General features: G+C 43.2%; 2 protein-coding genes across 7 annotated transcripts in view; one reads left to right on the plus strand and one right to left on the minus strand.

Annotated features, from left to right (window-relative positions):
• The window catches only part of nod2 (nucleotide-binding oligomerization domain containing 2), a 42432-nt gene extending 36232 nt beyond the window's left edge, over positions 1-6200 (minus strand). For 3 of the 4 annotated variants that reach the window (XM_085991451.1, XM_085991453.1, XM_085991455.1), the window contains exon 1: positions 6095-6200. The gene's annotated coding sequence lies outside the window, so the exon portion shown is untranslated. Of the gene's footprint in view, positions 1-945; positions 1218-6094 lie in introns of those variants that run through there. The other variant, XM_085991452.1, reaches the window with a different exon arrangement.
• The window catches only part of snx20 (sorting nexin 20), a 40690-nt gene continuing 23529 nt past the window's right edge, over positions 5150-22310 (plus strand). The window contains exon 1 of one of the 3 annotated variants that reach the window (XM_085991456.1): positions 5150-5275. The gene's annotated coding sequence lies outside the window, so the exon portion shown is untranslated. Of the gene's footprint in view, positions 5276-6216; positions 6307-17420; positions 17618-22310 lie in introns of those variants that run through there. The other 2 variants (XM_085991458.1, XM_085991457.1) reach the window with 2 other exon arrangements.

The following is a 22310-nucleotide window of genomic DNA, read 5'->3' on the forward strand; positions in this document are numbered from 1 at the left end:
TTCGACAAAATCGACCCCTAAGACTCTGCAAGTGCCTTGTGGGTTACTAAGTCTACTCCCTGTTCACATGGATAATAATTCCGCCACTAAGACAACACATTAGGCCCCTTTGCTCCTACATGAAGGTGCCAATATTAATCTCCTGATTGAAGAAGTCAGCATGAAATAAGTGAACCCTTTCCTGTATGACTAACCTCCATGAACAACAAAGTATGACTTAAGTGCACATTCTATTTTAATGCAACAAAGTCTAAAGTGAACACATGCCAACCTACTCATTTGCTAACACCAAGCTCCCCTAGGTAGCTACACATGCATATTCTAGTGCTTCCCCTAGGTGCAACCCAAGGGCCAGTATCACGAGAGCTGGTTAGGTATTCGTGTTCTACAAAAGGGTCGAGACTGAGGTGACACTCCTCTCATAGCAACTTGCTCCTGGGAGATAGTCGCTGTTGGCTGCATCTCTAGAGCTTGCTCCTGGGCAACTTTGGTGTCACCTCCCATCTGCCATTGGTGTGGTGCTCTGAGAGGGAAGGCCAGAGGCCTGGCGCATGCTGCTGTCCTGAGTGAAAGTAAACTCAGGCTGGTCAACTCCAGCCATTGTCATTACATGGAGCCTGTGGTCCCACTGATCAGCTAGTCTAACAGCAGCTATCAGATCCTGAAAGCCAAGAGACAGCAGCATGCCTCCCAGCTGCTAGGGTCTGGAAGCTGGTATATTGAGCACCATCTATTCTGCCCCCACCTGCCACCACTCTGTTTCCATGGAAGTGGAGGCACTGACTGGTCCCTCTTCTTAAGTGGGGGTCTGTTGCAGATTCCAATGAAGCTGCCACATGTTCCATTAATGTGTGCACTGAAGGAAAAGCATCCCTGGTGCTGCAAATGAGGGCAGTGGACTGTAGATTCACAGCGGTCAGTTGCTACACATTCTCAGAGACTGACCTCAGAGGCTGCACATAAGTGTGATGCCCCTCGAACATTGTTCTTTTCAGGCCAGTACCCATGAGTTCTCGGTCCCATTCGTCTGAAGTCACAGGTGGCCTGCTCCTCAGCCTCCGTTGGGAAGGTGGCAGATCCTCATCCACTCCCAGGCTTCCTTGGGCTCTATGAATCATCCAGTGTCACACAAACAATGGGAAATTTTAGTTTGTATTTTTCTCAAATTCAAATGGAATTTTGTATCTTTAACCAATTCACTACCTGAAAATAAAACAGGAATTTAAGCAGTGGAAATCAATAAAAAACTTTATTAATGACACCCATTAATCCAGTTGACTGCAAATAGGATAACTATTAGTCATGCTATGCAGGGCAGTTTATTTAAAAACATTACAGTTTCCAGATCAGAGGAGACAATGTCCATTTATGGGAACTGCAATGAAATAATTTGAGAAAAATGTTACAAAAGGTAATGATTGCTATTTGTAATTAATGGCAACATTTTAAAAATTAGCTGCCCCATTACATCTTCTGTCTATATCTTATTTTGAAAACAACATTGCATATTGAACACTCAGTACACAGCTTATAGCATCCTTCCTCTCACATCAGAGTAAATTTATAGTTAAAGCAACTGCCTTCTTGCTTTTAAATCGATTTGGCATTTTCTTTTGGGACTAGTATAAAGGCTGATCTGTTTTCTCATTGACATTTCTATAGAGTACCTGGCAACACCTGCTGAAAATGTCAATAAAAGGACACAGCGGGCACGATTCTGCACCCCCCCTCCCCCTCCACCTTAGTGATCTCAAAATGTAACATGTTGTTTGAATCGCCCCCTGACAGCTGGCTTGTCAATACATCAGAGAAGTCATCAGTGTTAAGCACAACCACCTCACCAACTTTGACAGTGGAATGTACAACAGTAACTTCCCTGCTTTAGTCAAAAGGGCTTTACTGCCACATAATTATTTGTGCAATCAAATTCCAGGTGTGAATATAAAGCTCACTGCTGGCCAGCTTCCAAGTGTACACAATATAACAAGTCACAGACTAAACAAATTATCATTAAAAAAAGCACATTACAAGACTATAAAACAAAAATCCTAATATTTATTTATTATTTACTGATATGAACTCACTTTTATACCATGTATTATTTAACCCAAGAGTTCACCCCTTCTCCCAATGAATTTTTTCCAGGGCTCACAACATGGAGAACTCCTTGTTACAGGGGGTTTTATATATCATACCTGAAGATTTAACATAGCCTTGCCACCTCTTGGATTTACTCTATGGAAACACCTTCCTACTTGAGTTACTCACTGCTGGGCCTGACTATCACTCACTGCTGAAGTTACTCCCTAGACCACACATCACTATTGTAAATACTCTTGCAACTCCCTGCTGGGCTTCTCACCATCTCATATACACACAGGCATGCGCATGCACACACACCCCCCCTGAAGTTACTTTCCATATTTCATCTCTTCTTAAAATCATAGATCCTGAGGTTTCCTGCTTCTAGCATATCACAATGCCCAGCAATTCCTCTTGATAGTCAATTTCCTCTGTTCTTTTTCAGCACCCAATCATATATAGCATATGGCCATGATATAAGCCTCCCTCACCTATCAAGTATGGCTGCCATGCCAATATTGTTTGTACTACAGATATTGAGTAGTAATTTCAGCGGCTTTAACAGCAATGGAGCTCCAAGGGTATTGCAGGTAAACAGAGTTTTCGGGATGTGAACCTTACAGTGATAGTTACATCAGATAACAGCAGTAACTAAGGTACCAAACTTTAATTAGAATGCATCATTTAATACCTTATCCCACTCCTTTGCATTTATGTTCCTTTTCTTAAGAATCTGACCATGGAGTTGCATCAATGACAATTGTGTAACTACTTGGGAACAATAATATGCACCCATAATCCCAGCCGAGGAAGGACCAGTGGTGGCAAATGGTCCATAAAGTAGAAGACATGGAAAAATATATGCTATAGTTACATTACAGGATCGCTACCAATGCCAGCACCAAATTTAGTAACAGTGCTGCAAAGTAAATGAGACAATTCCACTGCCTCTGGAGATGTTGACATCCACAGAATGAGATGGTTTTAATCAGCACCTGCTGACGTGGCACTGCCAGTAAACATAAACAGTGCCTCTAGAGGCAGCCACTTTTCTGTCTACAAGGGAGTCAGCCCAACTAATTAAGCCTGCGATCCAATTTCTTGATCACTATTCTGGATGGAGCTTCTTCAATCAGTGGGGTAATAACAACTGTAGAAGCGAGTATCTTGCACATCTACAGGGTTTAGTTTCTAGAAGAAGTCCATGGACATGAGTAAGAGTCAGCTGTGGTTCAGTGGGTAGCACTCTCGTCTCTGAGTTAGAAGGTTGTGGGTTCACAGTCCTACACAGAGACTTGAGCACAAAAATCTGGGCTGACACTCCAGTGCAGTGCTGAGGGAGTGCTGCAATGTCGGAGGTGCCGTCTTTCGGATGAGGCGTTAAAGCAAGGCCCCGTCTGCTCTCTCAAGTGGACGTAAAAGATCCTGTGGCACTATTTTGAAGAAGAGCAGGGGAGTTATCCCCAGTGTCCTGGCAAATATTTATCCCTCAATCAACATCACAAAAGCAGATTATCTGGTCATTATCACATTGCTGTTTGTGGGAGCTTGTTGTGCACAAATTACTTGACGCATTTCCCACATTACAACAGCGACTCCACTTTAAAAAAAACTTTTAAAAAAGTACTTCTTTAACTGTAAAGTGCTTTGAGATGATCGGTGGTCGTGAAAGGCACTATATAAATGCAAGTCTTTCTTTTCTTTCATGTCACCCAAATAATCTTGATTTTTGACACTTTACTTGATACATTTTCATATATATATATATACACACACACACAATATATTTTGAAATTACTGTTGGTGACATTAGTATGATATTCCTCTGTCACAAGTGGGTTAACACCTATATTAAAATAGCAGACAAAAGAATGCTATATGCAGGCATTAAGTATTCAACCACTATTATTACCAATAGTAATTTCAAGGCTTTGGTCTCAAAAATAAATCACTGATAATATAATAGCATACTATAAAAAATAGCTCCCCATCTCAATAACTACCACAGACCCTAACTATTGACAAAAGAAATGGCCACCCAGAATGCCTTTACCTTGCTTAAATTGCTGTCTTGTGCTTTTGATCTGATGTTCTTCTTTGGATTCCATAAAAAAAAGAGATTGTTCCACTCAAGGTACACAACTTGAGGTTTATTTCATTTGACATGAAGAGTGCTGTACCTATCGTCATTTCTCATTAACTTTCAGATTATAATTATTCTGCACGCACCTTCATTAATATGCAATGATCAAAATTAAAAGTGGATCAATGAGCTGACTGAGCAATGTAATATAGCTTTATCTGAAAGAAAGATTAACCGAGAGCCTTTAAATCCAAGGAAAGCTGATAGAATCCTAGATGAGATGCACCTAAACTATTAATCAGATACCAGTTTTGGGCAAAGGTTGGGGATAAGTCAATTTATAAAAGACTTGCATTTATATAGCGCACTTCACGACCTTAGGACATCACAAAGCATATTACAGCCAATGAAATACTTTGAAGTGTAGTCACTGTTATAATGTAGGAAATGCAGCAGCTAATTTGCGTATAACAAGGTCCCATAAACAGCAATGAGATAAATGACCAAGCCTTTTTTTTTAAGGTGTTGGTTGAGGGATAAATATTGACCAGACACCAGGAGAACGCCCTCTCTCTTCTTCAAATAGTGTCATGGAATCTTTTACATCCACCAGAGAGCACAGACGGGGCCTCGGTTTAATGTCTCATCCGAAAGACGGCACTTCCAACTCCCTCAGTACTGCACTTAAGTGTCAGCTTGAACCCACAACAACTGACTCAGAGGCAAGAGTGCTACCACTAGGCCACAGTGGCCACATTTTTAGCTGTGTATTACAAATTATAGGCCAGAAACCACAGAGGATTATCCATTTGATAGTCAGATGGAATTTATCAGCCCACATTAATGATAATGAAATTTATGAAAGAAAAAAATTGTCATGCAAATATTTAAGTACTACATATATGTATGTGGAAGATATATTGATGAGGTATATGCCTAACACATTCTTTTCCTAGCCTTCAAATGTCAGGAGGTGTTTTTTTCCCCACAGAGAATAGTGGACCTCTGGAACAAACTGCCGACTCCTGTGGTGGACGCAGACTCACTGAATTCCTTCAAGGAAGAGCAGGATTTGTTTCTGTCTGGGTTGGAGATCACCTCTTACAGAAGGTAGGTACTGCAGAGAATTCAGGGCCAGAGTGATTTCCTGGACTATTTTCAATCACCTAGATGGGTCGGAGAGGAATTTCCCAGATTATTTCCCCCAAATTGGCCTGGGTTTTTAATGTTTTTTTGGTGCCTCCCAGGAGATCACATGGTTTCGGGTGGAGTGGAGTGTATATGATGTGATACACAAGGTATCGCAAGTGTGAGAGACTGGACGGACCAGATGGTCTTTACCTGTCTGTCATTGTTCGTAAAAATAAAGTGTGTAAACTCAATATCGTTTTGATTACATGCTGTCAAAAAGTGGGCATAATTTTGCCTTTAAAAATAAAACGTGATTATACTTTGTATACCCTCCTCTATACCCTTGGCGTCAGAGCTCCGGGAAGGTTCAACTGTCACAAAGTCAGAAATTACCGCTTTCAAACAACTGCAAACGCACAAGCTTAAATCGAACAATTGTTCTGAGGCTGTGGAATCCGCACAATACACACACGGGTGAATTACATACAGCACAGCACGCAATCGCTTTTATTTCATTTGTCCAATACGAACCCAGCATCAAATAAATAAAAGCCTCTACTCGCCAATGGCTATATTTACAAATGGATGTTTCCAAGTACATTTTTAAAAATACCCTATCTAGCAAGCAGGAAGTTTTGATGAGAGCATGTGACAACTTGTCACGACGAGCAAGAGCAGGTAATTGAGATACCGGGGTTTCCAGGGCTCTTGGCCAATCACACGTTCCAGCAATATTGTCACAAGATTTGGAACTCCACAAATACCTTCAGTAAGAGGCTGGAGAGTGTGGGATTTTACCTTTCTAGATGATGTACGCCCGTCACCAAGTTGTACTAACTTGACAGCAAAAACCTCGGCGGCTGCGTTGTGCTTCTCAACTTGTTACCAACTTCCCTCTTCAGTGTAGATGCCGAAGGCAATTTCATGGCCGGAAAGGCTGCACCCTTTCTGAACTGGTGCCATCAACTCTGTTGCGGGAGTTCAAATGCTCTGCGTAAAGGCGGAACAGGGTAAGAAAGCACACCGAGCACTCTCCACTTCCCATCTTTTAACCCATGCAGACTCATTACTTCAATACCCAAGGCTGTTTGTATTTCATAAAGCATTCAGGTCACATGGGGGGTGAGGGATGCCCTGCGATCAGTCCCACACCACAACGTCCCATAATCATTTGGAGGCTGCTCGCTTCCCTGCCATCCAGTTTCTGGTGCTTTATATGTGTAAGAGAGAAAGCTCGTATCGGACATATAGAGGAAAGTCAGCCAGCATCTGTGGAGAGAAAAGACAGATCAGCATTTCCGGCAGGGAAAGCACCCTGACCAAATCATCGACTTGTCTTTTCGCTACAACTACTGGCTGACCTGCTGTGAATATCCAGCATTCTCTGTTTTTGTTTCAGATTCCAGCCTTTACAGGTTGTTTTATTGCATTATATTTGTAGATAGGTTAGCAACAGATGGTATTTGAAAAATTGAGCATGAATGCATAGGACAAGGTAGTTTTGCCCCTTTAAGAAATGGTGCCCTTCTGGCACTTGTTAGAAGGCAATGTAGGAGTCTACGTACTCCTAGCAAAAAATACTGAACTCTGAGAGGTTCAACAGAAAAGGTTTAATTGTTGAGGCTGCATGCTGAACACAAAATGGAGTCGGAGACTACACAAAGTATGACTGCCTTTCATCAGTGCACAGCTTCAACTGCTCCTCCCCCACTCTGGGCTTAACTATGTTGTACATCGAGTTTCTTAAAGGTGTGATCCTCCTTAAAGGTATGACGCCTGATTTATAGCCTACGGACCGGAAAGTGGATTGTGTCCTTTCTGTGATCGGTACGCCACACAGCTTCCCCCCCCCCCCCCCCCCCCCAGAATCCACTAGTAGGGAGTGTACGAACCGGCGTGGCGGCTTGTTGGCACGGCCAGAACGGCTCTTGGCAGTTGGTGTCGGGAGCGGGGCAGTCGGACGCGTCCGGCTCTTAGGCGGTCTGCCCCGCGGTGGGGGTTGGCCCACTTGAACGGGTTTGTCTGGCTCTAGGTGCGCCAGCTTGAGCCGGTCGACCGACACCTTGTCAGTTCTGCCGCCCACTTTGAGGAGGAAGAACTTGTTCCCCGTCTGGAGTACCTTGTAGGGTCCGTCGTATGGGGGCCGTAGAGGTCCTCGGTGGGCGTCATGGCGCACGAAAACAAATTTGGCCATGTGCAGGCTAGGTGGTACGCGGGTTGCTGGTTCGCCGTGCTGGCCGGTGGGTACCGGAGCAAACTGTTGTGCTCGGTTGGTGAAAGCGCGGCGTTGCGGGTCAGCCGACCAGGGGGTCGTGGCGGTGGGCAGGAACTCTCCGGGTACGCGCAGCGGCTGGCCGTACACGAGTTCCGCCGCCGAGGCTTGCAGGTCTTCCTTGACCGCGGAGCGTAGGCCAAGTAGCACCCACAGGAGGCGGTCGATCCAAGCCTCATCCTCGAGGCTGGCGCGGAGGGACGCCTTCATGGACCTGTGGAATCGCTCGCACAGTCCGTTGGCTTGGGGGTGGTAAGCCGTGGTGTGGTGAACGGCCACCCCGAGGTTTCGGGCGATGGCGGCCCACAGATCAGAGGTGAACTGCGGGCCTCTATCCGCCGTCATGTCGGAGGGGATGCCGAACCGAGCGACCCAGGTACCGATGAACGCCCTCGCAATGTCGGCAGTGGTGGACGTCAGTGGAATGGCCTGGGGCCAGCGCGTGGTACGGTCCACGATTGTCAGCAGGTGCGTGTGACCTTGTGATGGCGGCAGGGGGCTGACGAGGTCGATGTGGACGTGGTCGTACCTTCTTTCTGGCACGGTGAACTCCTCGAGTGGGGCTTTGACGTGCTGGTGGATTTTGGCACGCTGGCAAGCTATGCAGGATCTGGACCAGACGCGCACATCTTTGCGCAGGCCGCGCCAGACAAATCGGTTGGCCACCAGTCTAATGGATGCGCGGGTGCCAGGGTGTGAGAGGCCGTGGACGATGTCGAACACCCGTTTTTGCCAGGACGCCGGGACTACGGGGCGGGGTTGCGCCAAGGAGGTGTCGCATTTGACTGTGACGGCGGACGGGCTGCAGGCGACGTCAGTCAGTCGCAGCCCTGGGAGGGTTGTGGGCGCGGAGAGCAGATCGGGGTCGGTGCGTTGCTCCGCTGCCAGTTGAGCATAGTCCACTGTCAGGTGGACGGCGGGGCGGGATAGGCAGTCGGCCACCAAGTTGTCTCGACCGGAGACATGCCGGATGTCCGTGGTGAATTTGGACACCGCAGCGAGCTGGCGTTGTTGCCTGGTTGACCACGGGTCCGCAGATTTCGCCATCGCGAATGTCGGGTTTGTGGTCGACAAACGCGGTGAAGGGGCGGCCCTCCAGAAGAAATCTAAAATGGTGGACTGCCAGGTACAGTGCGAGGAGCTCGCGGTCAAAGGCGCTGTATTTGGCCTCTGGGGGGCGCAGTTGGCGGCTGAAAAAGGCCAGCGGTTGCCAGGCTACACAGTACGACTGCCTTTCATCAGTGCACAGCTTCGACTGCTCCTCCCCCGCTCTGGGCTTACCTATGTTGCAGATCGAGTTTCTTAAAGGTGTGATCCTTCTTAAAGGCATGACGCCTGATTTATAGTCTACGGACCGGAAAGCGGATTGTGTCCTTTCTGTGATCGGTACGCCACAGCAACTTGATTTAGTAAAAGGTGCTTAATTTGCTGCATAGCTGGTACTGTTGCTAATTCCTCATTGACTGAGCATGATAATAGGATTAAAAGCCATCAACCTGCATGCTAAGGCTTCTCTTCAGAACGGTTATGAAGTATGCAGTGGACAATAATTACTTTGGAAACCCAAGAATTGTATTGTAAGGTTACCCCTGATTGATCCTGACATGTGAAGTGCTGCTTCAAGAGACCAATGATATGTTTGATAAAATCTGGTTGTAGCAAGAGTTTTATTTGCCCAGATATTCTGAACCCTACGGGTGGGTACGCGTTGTGTACCCACCCGTAGGGACATCGGAAATGCTGGTTTCAGGCATACACAGTGCATGCGCTGAAAACCGGCATTTCCGATCTGTCAAGAATGGTCTTGACAGATCCTCCGGCTGCCCTGGAGAAAGACCTCTGCGGGCAGTTAGTTCCGCTTTTTGGAAACCCTCTGCCCGCAGAAAACCCTTACAATTCTTACGCCTGGTAAAAGCAGGCCTGCTTTTACCAGGATAAGAGTTGAAAAAAAGTTTAAAATTTTTTTCACTGATTTATCATTTTAAAATACTTTTAAAAAGGTAAGTTTATTTTTAACCCTGTAAAAAAACTTTAATTTTTTTCAAAAAATTAAAATTTTGTTTAAAATACTTAAATTATTGTAGTTTCAAGTCATTTAAAAAATGTGGGGTTTTTTACATTCAAAAGTTTTACTATTTTTTTTCATCGATATCCATTCATATATTTGACAGATCTTCCTGTCAAATGTATGAAGGGAGATTCCCTTCTGTGATTGGCTTCACATGGCCCATGTGATCCCAGGGACGCTGCAAACTACATGCACCCCTGGGATATGTGGGCCCTGCGCACTTCAAGTTTGGAGAGGCCCAGGAGCAGAAACGTGTGCATCCCGGGAGCCCTCAGGCAAGGGAGGCCTGCGATCGGAAAATACAGGCCATTATATCTGGGATCCTCTGCTGTCTGTGATTGGTGCATGAGCTGTGGCTGCATAGGATAACCTTCATTTCTCCTTTCCCTCAACCACTTATCTAACCAATTCTTAAATGTTGACATGGTCTCTGGTTCAATCACTAATTCCAGTAGTGCATTCCATAGCCTCACAAACTCTGTGTAAAAACTTCTTATATGGTCTGTTCTAAATCACTAACATTTAATCTTGCATCAATTTCCCCTTATTCTAGACCCCTCAAATACTGGACACAGTCTGTTTCTGCCTACTCTGTCCCATCCCTTCATAATTTTAAACACCTCCATCAAATCACTTCTGAAAATAATCTCAATTTTTTAAGTCTTTCTTTGTACTTGTATTATCTCATACCAGGCAACATCCTCGTAAATCTGTGCTGTCACTCTTGCCTCCACATTTCCAATAGTGTTGCAGTTGAACCCAAAACTACACAATCCTCCAACAATAGTATTACTAAGGTTTATATACAGATTCACCATTACATTGTGACTTTTGTATGCTATACCTCTTGTCATAAAACCCAGTATTCCATTAGCTTTTTTAATTATCCATTTGAGCTGCTGTTTTTAATGTCTTGTGAACATGAACCCCCAAATCCTTCTGCTCTTTCATATCACCCAAAGTATAATTATCACATTTATTTTAACAAAATGTACCACCTTACATTTACCAACATTGAACTCCATCTCTTTTTTTTTGCCCATTCCACTATATTATCAATATCACTTTGCAGCTTCCTTTGGTCCTCAGAATTATTTACTGTGCCCCCTATTTAAGTTTATCTGCAAATTTGGGCACCACTTCCTCTAGCCCTATACCCAAATCATTGATGCACACCGCGAACAGAAGTGGTCCTGGAACAGAACCCTGTGGGACATCATTACCACTTTCAACCATTCTGAGAAACTGCCCTTAACTCTTACTATTTCCTCCCTGCTAGCTGGTTTTTAATTAACTTTGCTACCCTTCCCTTAATTCCATAACCCTTAATCTTCTTCTCCAATAGTCTCAAGGGTGGTACCTTGTCAAAGGCTTTCTGAAATGTACACCACACCCACTGTATTTCCCCCATCCATCATATCTGTTCTCACCTCAAAAGAATCTATCATGCTTGTCAATCATGATCTTCATTTCTGAAATCTATGTGGGCTGCTTCTAATATTTTTTCTTCATCTATATATTTAGTAATTTCAAGTAAGGGTGGCACAGACTTTTAGAAGCTTCCAGGGAGGCAGGCATTGACCTGCATGAATCTTTGCTGGTGGATTGGATAGTATGTCTACATTGCGATAAACTATGCTTTTGTTTCTTATTGCCCATCACATATGTCCTAGCAACGCCCACATCCCATAAACAAATTTTAAAAAATGCAGGAGCCAATTTTGCATACAACAAGGTCCCACAAACAGCGATGCGAATGACAAGTTAATCTGTTTTTGGTGACATTGACGAAGGGTTAAATATTGACCAGGACACTGGAGAATTTCTCTGCTGTTCTTTGATTAGTGCCTTGGCATCTTTTACATACACACGAACAGGCTGGTTTAACGTTCCATCTGAAAGATGGTACCTCAGACAATGCAACACTCCCATCAGTACTGTAGAGAAAACGTTTCCACTTGTGGGGAGTCCAAAACTAGAGGTCATAAATATGAGATCGTCACTAATCAATCCAATAGCAAATTCAGGAGAAGCTTCTTCACCCTAAGAGTGGTAAGAATGTGGAACGCGCTACCACAAGGAGTAGTTGGAGCTAATAGCATAGATGCATTTAAGGGAAAGCTAGATAAGCACACGAGGGAGAAAGGAATAAAAGGATATGCTGATAGGATTAAATGAAGTAGAGTAGGAGGAGGCTCGTGTGGAGGATAAGCGCTGGCATAGACCAGTTGGGCAGAATGGCCTGTTGCTGTGCAGTACGCTCGATGTATTCAAGTTCCTGGAGTGGGGTTGGAACCCACAACCTTCTGACTCAGGTGGGCTTAATGTTAAGTTAAGTTTCATGCTGACAGTAATTTGCAGGTTAATATAAATTAATGCACAGGAATAATGACAAAATTGAACTTATAATACAAATTCAGATGATTCACTGCTTTTGTTAACTGACCTGCTGCTGCAATGGTCTTTTCCATCAGTTTCCTCCTGTTGTGACTCCTGATTTTCCTCACAATTATTTGATCTATCATGACATAAGTGATGAGTCACAACCTGTACTACCTTTCATAGAAACATAAAAGATAGGAGCAGGAGTAGGCCATTCGGCCCTCGAGCCTGCTCCGCCATTCAATGCGATCCTGGCTGATCATCCAAATTCATTACCCGGTCCCTGCTTTCTCCCCATACCCCTTGATCCCTTTAGCCTTAACAAATATATCCAACTCCTTCTTGAATATATTTAATGTATTGGCCTCTACTGCCTTCTGTGGTAGAGAATTCCACAGGTTCACCACTCTGGGTGAAGAAATTCCTCCTCATTTCTGTCCTAAATGGCCTACCCCTTATCCTTAGACTGTGACCCCTGGTTCTGGACTCCCTGACCATCAGGAACATCCTTCCTGCATCTAGTCTGTCCAGTCCTGTCAGAATTTTATAAGTTTCAATGAGATCCCCTCTCATTCTTCTAAACTCCAGCGAGTACAAGCCCAATCGACCCAATCTCTCCTCATATGTCATTCCTGCCATCCCAGGTATCAGCCTGGTGAATCTTCGCTGAACTCCTTCCATGGCAAGAACATTCTTCCTCAAATAGGGCGACCAAAACTGCACACAATACTCAAGGTGTGGTCTCACCAAGGCCCTGTACAACTACAGCAAGACATTCTTGTTCCTGTACTCAAACCCTCTCGCTACGAAGGCCAACATACCATTTGCCTTCCTAACCGCCTGCTGCACCTGCATGCTTATCTTCAGCGACTGGTGCACAAGGACACCCAGGTCTCATTGCACTTCCCCTTCTCCCATTCTATTGCCATTCAGATAATAATCTGCCTTCCTGTTTTTGCCACCAAAGTGGATAACCTCACATTTATCCACGCTATATTGCATCTGCCATGCTTCTGCCCAATCACCCAACCTGTCCAAATCATCCTGTAGTTTCTCGGCATCCTCCTCACAGCACGCCGCCCACCCAGCTTTGTGTCATCTGCAAATTTGGAGCTATTACATCTAGTTCCCTTGTCTAGATCATTAATATATATTGTGAATAGCTGGGGTCCAAGGACCGATCCCTGCGGTACCCCACTAGTCACTGCCTGCCACTCGGAAAATGACCCGTCTATTCTAACTCTTTGCTTCCTGTCTGCCAACCAGTTCTCTATCCAAGTCAATACCTTGCCCCCAATCTCATGTGCCTTAACCTTACATGCTAATCTCTTATGCGGGACCTTATCGAACGCCTTCTGAAAGTCCAAATACACCACATCCACTGGTTCTCCCGTAACTATTTTACCAGTTACATCCTCAAAAAATTCCAGTAGATTAGTCAAGCATGATTTATCTTTTGTAAATCCAGGTTGACTTTGTCTGATCCTGTCACTGTTTTCCAAGTGCTCTGCTATTACATCTTTTACAATGGACTCTAGCATTTTCCCCACTACCGATGTCAGGCTTGCCGGTCTGTAATTCCCCATTTTCTCTCTACCACCTTTTTTGAATAGTGGGGTAAAATTAGCTACCCTCCAATCCATGGGTACAGTTCCAGATTCCATCGAATGTTGGTAGATGATCAGCAATGCATCTACTATTTCTAGGGCCACTTCCTTAAGTACCCTAGGATGTAGATTATCAGGCCCTGGGGATTTATCGGCCTTCAATCCCGTCAATTTCCCTAACACCATTTCCCTACAAATACTGATTTCTTTCAGTTCCTCCTTTTCATCAGACCCTATGTTCCCCGACATCTCTAGGAGGTTATTTGTGTCCTCCTTTGTGAAGACAGAACCAAAGTATGTATTTAATTGGTCTGCCATTTCTTTGTTCCCCATTATAAATTGCCCTGATTCTGACTGCAAGGGACCTATGCTGGACTTCACCAATCTTTTTCTCTTCACATATCTATAACAGCTTTTACAGTCAGTTTTTATGTTCCCTGAAAGCTTACACTCATATTCTATTTTCCCTTTCTTAATTAATCTCTTTGTCCTCCTTTGTTGAATCCTAAACTGCTCCCAATCCTCAGGTTTACTGCTTTTTCTGGCCAATTTATATGTCCTCTCCTTGGATCTTATGCTATTCCTAATTCCCCTTGTTAGCCACGGTTGAGTCACCTTTTTTGTTTTATTTTTATGCCAAACTGGGTGAACAAATTCTGTAGTTTATCCATGCGGTCTTTGAATGTTTGCCATTGCCTATCCACCATCAACCCTTTGAGTGACATTCTTCAATCAATCCTACGAAACTCGCGCCTCAGACCATTGTAGTTTCCTTTATTTAAATTCAGGACCCTAGTCTCTGAGTCAACTACTTCATTCTCCATCTTAATGAAGAATTCGATCATATTATGATCACTCCGACCCAAGGGGCCTCATACAAGATTGCTAATTAATCCTTTCTCATTACATAATACCCAGTCTAAGATGGCCTGATCTCTGGTTGGTTCCTCGACATATTGGTCCAGGAAACCATCCCGTAAACACTCCAGGAATTCCTCCTCCACAGTATTGTTACTAATTTGGTTAGCCCAATCTATATGTAGATTAAAGTCACCCATGATGACTGCTGTGCCCTTATTGCACGCTTCTCTAATTTCCATTTTAATGCCATCCCCAACCTCCGCATTACTGTTTGGAGGTCTATATACCACTACCAATAACGTTTTCTGCCCCTTGGTATTTCTCAATTCTACCCATACAGATTCCACATCATCAGAGCTAATATCCTTCCTTTCAGATGGATGGGTGATGAGGACCAACATGAGCAGCAACACACTGGGCATTTGTGCTCCTTGTGCTACTACTGTAAATAAACTCTTTTGGCTCCTCATTATTAAAATAATCAACTAAGGAAAATGTCAGATTAAAAAAAAAAAAAAATCTCCCTATTTCTCACCTCCACCCAAAGGTGCTGCCTCATGCTGTGCTGCAGTTCCATGGTCATTGACTGAGTGGCCATTTTTCATGTATAAACCTAGATAGGAAGGGGGTGATTTTGCCAATGGGGAGCCTTTGGAGGCAGGACTCCTACTTGTTGGGTTTCAGTCCCGCTTCCATCGACTTTTGGCCAACCCACGCTATTTTCCCTTGACTAACCTTGTTAAGCCCGCCCAGCGGGCTTAGCAGGCCAATTAAGGGAAAGCTGGTTGCAGAGAATGTCAACATATGACGTTTCATCTGTCAAAAATTTTTGACAGATGAATTGTCATCGTTTGACAGCTCTGTGAAGCTGTCAAACAGTGACGTTCTCTGTAGTTTGATGAGGCCTTGGATTCAAGACCTCATCAAACCTCTTTCTTTTGCAGAAATGAGATGGTTGTTGCATTGGAGAATGCAATGGCCATACGTCATCTCTACCTCAGAGGTGCGAGACTCTCCGCATACCCACCGATTGAAGCCTGCAGGAGTAAGTACACTTTTTCTAACATTTTGCACTTACCTCAGATACTCGCCTCTCCACACTTGCACCCATCACTCACCTCCACAGCACACTTTTGGACCCCTCCGACACCTGCAGACCCACTACTTGCCTTGGTGACCCTGGCGGGTTTCGGAGCCTTTGGGAAGCCCGCACTTGTGTGGGCAAAATGGTGATAAGCCTATTTTCTGCCTGTTAACAGGCAGTTAAGTGGCTTTAATCCCTTCCTGCCTCCAAGGAGACAGGACCCGGCACGGGACGGCTACCCGCCTCCTGGCAAGATGGCATGGAGGCAGGTTGGGGCGGGTTGGGCACCCGCCCCCAAATTCTGCCATTTTCCCGGCCATCCCACCTCCAAAGCCACCTCCCCAGGGCTGGCAAGGTCCATACCTAAGTGTTGGCAGGCTTTATAGCCAAGGAAAAAGAGAACACAACACAGCAACTGAGCACCTGGTGATATTGGCATAAAAATTGCTGTGGCAGGCCAATGAACAGCACCTGCTGTTAGTTAGACTTGTCCTTGCCCAATTAATGTTGACGATATTTTGCCCTGCATGTTGCTGGAAGTGTGAGATGGAAATGGTGCGGCGCCCTCTACAGGACATCTGGGATCTGTGTGAACAGGGCAAGCAACTGGGTATTTCCTTAACCAACCAGATTCAAGGATTGTGAAATGAACAGCGCAGGGTCTGAACAAGGAAGTGTAAGTTAGAGTGGGTGAATTCAATGTCAAATCAGATACAGAAAGAAAAATAGAGAAGGAAAGACAGATTGGATGAAGAGAGAAAAAAGAAACAAAGTTATTTTTTAAATTAAAAAAAATCTCCAACAACCTCGACATCACAGCCAATTAAATACTTTTGAAGTGTAGTCACTTTTGTAATATAGGGAAACGTGGCAACCAATTTGCACACCGCAAAGTCCCACAAATAGCAACGAGACAAATAACCAATTAATCTGTTTTAATGATGTTGGTTGACAGATAAATGTTGGCCAGGACACTGGGAGAACTTCCCTTCTCTTCAACTAGTGTGATTGGAATCTTTCATGCCCACCCTAGAGAGCAGATAGGGCCTTGGTTTAATGTCTCATCTGAAAAATGGATAAATAATTCATAGCATCTATTTATAAAATGTTTTATTATTCAAAAATTGAAAGTTTTGATCATGGCCTGGTACTTCCTCTTATGTTTGATATCACTGAAAACCCACAGAAGTTTTAGTTGTTTGCTTTCAAAATGTGCAGCTGTTCTATCTTGTATGTGGGTGTATTTTAGATGAAAAATTGCCTGTTCTGAGCTTTTATTGTGTTCTTAATTTAGAAGTCATACTAGGGTATTTCCATAAGCAATGGATTTAATAACCCTTGCACAATATGAAGTGTCGCTAAATGCCATCAGCAGGTCTATGAAAATTATTGCGGGAGCAAAGAACAAGGCAAGGGGCAGTGTTCCCTCACCAGAATCAAAGCTATTGAACAGATTCTATTATGTTAAAAAAAACTGGGCTTTCATCAGTTGAAAAATAACTGCAAAGACCTATGAGTCTTCTATATTTCTGCCCCAAATAAGATTTCCCAAAGCATGAAGATATTGTGCATTTAAAAGGATATCAGATCCTGAAAGAGTGTTTGATTAACGTCTTTGTTTTCTTTAGAAACACATATGATGATGGAAGTTTCCTCAAGCTAATTATCATACCACTTGAACATGATACTAATGTAACAAAAATGATGCAAACACCTCCTGTCTCTGCTCCCTCCACATACAAACATTTGGTTTGCAAACATTTTGAATGGATACAGTGTCCCTTTAAAAAATCTGCTAAAGAACATTCTCACTTTGCATAAACTCCTCCCTTACAGGATGTATTTAGTTTAGAGTAACAGGGCATAGCATCTGTCTTTCTTCCAATCATGTAAATCACAGTGTCTTTATCATAACTGCATGCATCCACCGAAATGTGTTTCAGTTATGTAAAGCTGGGAACGCACTTCAGTTGTTTACTTCTAAGGTCACAACAGTGGCAAAGTCCGAGTCTACTTTGAGCTCCAGGAAGAAATTCAGACATTAAAGGTTAGTTCGTGCTTTGAACTCAGTGCTTCCTATTTTGTAGACTGCAATAATGTGTATATACTGCATTAAAATAATTCAAGGTTTCAATGTTCCTTCCTCCCACCCCCCCCCCCAGTGTTTACAATATACAGACTTGCTCCCATTTGTCCTCTTTTGGGCTGTTTAATATATTTTGGGCTGTTAAATATATTTTGAGGACATTTTATTGAACTGGTGAGTTATAGCAGTTTTGTCGTGTGTGGGAGGGACCCACAGCTTTGAGCTGTACAGAGATGTCTCATTTATGGCAGTGGCAGGATATCTGGAACTTGTAGTGACTAGTGAGATCTTAAATTTATTTTATGGGCATGTTACTTCTGATGGACACTTGAGTGTCATTTTAAACTCTCATTTTCACGTGTGGGTAATAGTCTTGCATGTAGTGAAATTACTAATAACTAAATATTTTCCAGAAATTAAAGAAAAATAATTTACTGTTAATAGTGTCTGTTTTAGAATGACTCTTACAAATGCGATTATGATTGGTTTATGTTCTCCCACAGTTTAGTCAGTCATTTTTCCATTGCTTGAATGAGAGCTATAGTATGAACTAATGGAGCCTGTTTTATCAAAATAAAATTGTGGCTTTACTGCACAATTTGCCAAACCCATATGTGCAAAATATTGCTAATATGGAGATTTGTCTTTGTACTATGTAATTAATAGCTACTTGACTACAGGTGTATATTTTTTCCAAAGAGAATGGAATCCTGTACTATTTTTAAAAGGCAATTGCAATAGTTTCACAGGCTTAATGGTAACATTTAACATGTAGAAGCATTTGCTATTGTGTAACGGTGTTTAAGTTGGTGTCTAAAGATTTTTTTTAATTGCAGTGTCTTGTGGCTTTTTCCTTACTGCAGCTTACTGCATCCATATTAAATGTTATAAGACTGGTTACAATCTTTTTCTTTATATATAAATGTCTTCAATAAAATGTCCATGTAACTTGTCCCAGACCTCAACATCAATCAGGTTTAAGTAATATTTTATGAAGTGGAGAAAAATATTTAATGAGTGTTTCTGGAAAAAGTAAAGAATTTATCAAAAGCATTCTGACTTTTATCCTAATCCAATTTAAAAAAAAAAAAAAAAAAAGATTCCCACTACATCAGAATAGTATTTTTTTGCCCATTTTCTCCCTTTTTTTCCCTTTTTGAAGGTACTGACCTCAGGCCAGTGTATAGTTCTGTGTGTGCTGGTACCCCTCTGGCAACACATCCAAATGGCTTCTTTTGATGTGAGTCTCAAAGGGCTACTTGAGCATTAGGTTATCAGGGCTGAGCCCACTCTCACCTTCAGTAGATGCCCATACATGCATATTTTCCACTAGGGGTCATTGGATATCATAAGTGGGAAGTCTGGCAAATAGTTTCCCTCTCTAGCTCAAGGTCATTGAGCTCAATTGTAGCTCCCTGCTCCCATTGAGATAAGCTAATGCAGCACAGGCTGGGGATCAATCTATATGGCTCAGAACACCAGACTGAGGCTAAAGAAGCGCTCCCCAGGATACACTTGACACGGAAACATAAGACTGCCATTCTTGACGTATGTTTGAACGTGTACACCGATGGATAAAAACAAATTTCATTTCAACTGTTACAGTAGGTTCAGGGAGGGATTGTTTGTTCAAAAATAAAAGAATAATGTTCTTTCAAAAATGGTGCTGTGGCCTAGTACAAATACATATCTTGGGCATTTCCAAAGTCCTGTCAGCATTATCCTTTTATTTGGAAAAATTTAGTTTTGTGACCTCAACTGGACATGACAAGAAAACTTGCACTCTGCGTACCATGTACAGTCCAGTCAACCTGTGGTGTGATTTTTATTTTTTGGAAGTGCCAGAGGTTGTGCAAAGAAGAGTGATGAGGCTAATGGGTTATGAATTATGAGAAATGACTGGAGAAACTTGAGCTTTTTAGCCTGGAAAAGAGGTGTGTGAGAGGTGATGTTGGGGAGGGTTTAAACTAAAATGGCAGGGGGTTGGGAACCTGTGCAGGGAGACAGAAGAAAGGGAAGCAAGGGTAGAAGCAAAAGACAGGAAGGAGAAAAGCAACTGTGGCAGTCAGATAAATCAAGGGTTTAAATCAAACATGGCCACAGTAAATAATAATTCTAAAAGGTCTAAGTGATAAAAAAACAAGCCTGAAGGCTTTGTGTCTTGATGCGAGGAGCATTCGTAATAAGGTGGATGAATTAGCTGCACAAATAGATGTAAACGGATATGATATAATTGGGATTACGGAGACATGGCTCCAGGGTGACCAAGGCTGGGAATTCAACATCCAGGGGTATTCAATATTCAGGAAAGATGGGCAGAAAGGAAAAGGAGGTGGGGTAGCATTGCTGGTTAAAGAGGAGATTAACACAATAGTAAGGAAGGATATTAACTCTGATGATGTGGAATCTGTATGGGTAGAACTGAAGTACCAAGGGGCAGAAAACATTAGTGGGAGTGGTATACAGACATCCAAACAGTAATGCGGAGGTTGGGGATGGCATTAAATGGGAAATTGAGATGCGTGCAATAAGGGCACAGCAGTTCTCATGTGACTTTAATCTACATATAGATTGGGCTAACCAAATTAGTAACCATACTGTGGAGGAAGAATTCCTGGAGTGTATACAAGATGGTTTCCTGGACCAATGTCGAGGAACCAACCAGAGATCAGGCCATCTTAGACTGGGTATTATGTAATGAGAGGATTAATTAGCAATCTTGTTGTGCGAGGCCACTTGGGTCGGAGCGATCATAATATGATAGAATTCTTCATTAAGATGGAGAATGAAGTAGTTGACTCAGAGATTAGGGTCCTGAATTTAAATAAAGGAAACTGAGGTGTGAGTTGGGTAGGATTGATTGGGGAATGTTACTTAAAGGGTTGATGGTGGATAGGCACTGGCAAACATTCAAAGATCGCATGGATGAACTATAGAATTTGTTCATCCCTGTTTGGCATAAAAATAAAAGTGACTCAACCGTGGCTAACAAGGGAAATTAGGGATAGCATAAGATCCAAGGAGAAGGCATATAAATTGGCCAGAAAAAGCAGTAAACCTGAGGACTGGGAGCAGTTTAGGATTCAACAAAAGAGGACAAAGGGATTAATTAAGAGAGGGAAAATAGAATATGAGAGTAAGCTTTCAGGGAACATAAAAACTGACTGTAAAAGGTTTTATAGATGTGTGAAGAGAAAAAAGATTGGTGAAGTCAAGCGTAGGTCCCTTGCAGTCGGAATCTGGGGAATTTATAATGGGGAACAAAGAAATGGCAGACCAATTAAATACATACTTTGGTTCTGTCTTCACAAAGTAGGACACAAATAACCTCCCAGAGATGTCAGGGAACATAGGGTCTAATGAGAGGGAGGAACTGAAAGAAATCAGTATTTGTAAGGAAATGGTGTTAGGGAAATTGATGGGATTGAAGGCCGATTAAATCCCCAAGGCCTGATGATTTACATCCTAGGTTACTTAAGGAAGTGGCCCTAGAAATAGTAGATGCATTGCTGGTCATCTTCCAAAATTCTATAGACTCTGGAACAATTCCTATGGACTGGAGGGTAGCTAATGTTACCCCACTATTCAAAAAAGGTGATAGAGAGAAAACGGGAAATTATAGACCGGTAAGCCTGACATCAGTAGTGGGGAAAATGCTAGAGTCCATTATAAAAGATGTAATAGAGCACTTGGAAAACAGTGACAGGATCGGACAAAGTCAACATGGATTTACAAAAGGTAAATCGTGCTTGACTAATCTACTGGAATTTTTTGAGGATGTAACTGGTAGAATAGATAAGGGAGAACCAGTGGATGTGGTGTATTTGGACTTTCAGAAGGCTTTCGATAAGGTCCCGCATAAGAGATTAGCGTGTAAAGTTAAGGCACATGGGATTGGGGGCAAGGTACTGACTTGGATAAAGAACTGGTTGGCAGACAGGAAGCAATGAGTTGGAATAAACGGGTCTTTTTCCGAATGGCAGGCAGTGACAAGTGGGGTACCGCAGGGATCGGTCCTTGGACCCCCAGCTATTCACAATATATATAAATGATCTAGACGAGGGAACTAGATGTAATATCTCCAAGTTTGCAGATGACACAAAGCTGGGTGGGCGTGTGTGCTGTGAGGAGGATGCCGAGAAACTCCAGGATGATTTGGACAGGTTGGGTGATTGGGCAGATGCAGTATAATGTGGATAAATGTGAGGTTATCCACTTTGGTGGCAAAAACAGGAAGGCAGATTATTATCTGAATGGCAATAGATTGGGAGGAGGGGAAGTGCAACGAGACCTGGATGTCCTTCAGCACCAGTCGCTGAAGGTAAGCATGCAGGCGGTTAAGAAGGCAAATGGTATGTTGGCCTTCATAGCGAGAGGATTTGAGTACAGGAGCAAGGATTTTTTGCTGCAATTGTACAAGGCCTTAGTGAGACCACACCTTGAGTATTGTGTGCAGTTTTGGTCGCCTTATCTGAGGAAGGATGTTCTTGCCATGGAGCGAGTGCAGCGAAGATTCACCAGACTGATACCTGGGATGGCAGGAATGATGTATGAGGAGAGATTGGGTCGATTGGGCTTATATTCACTGGAGTTTAGAAGAATGAGAGGGGATCTCATTGAAACTTATAAAATTCTAACCGGACTAGACAGACTA

This window comes from Somniosus microcephalus, chromosome 6 (genome assembly GCF_052327205.1).
Source record: "Somniosus microcephalus isolate GS21.2 chromosome 6, FLI_Smic_1.0, whole genome shotgun sequence".
Classification (NCBI taxonomy): domain Eukaryota; kingdom Metazoa; phylum Chordata; class Chondrichthyes; order Squaliformes; family Somniosidae; genus Somniosus; species Somniosus microcephalus.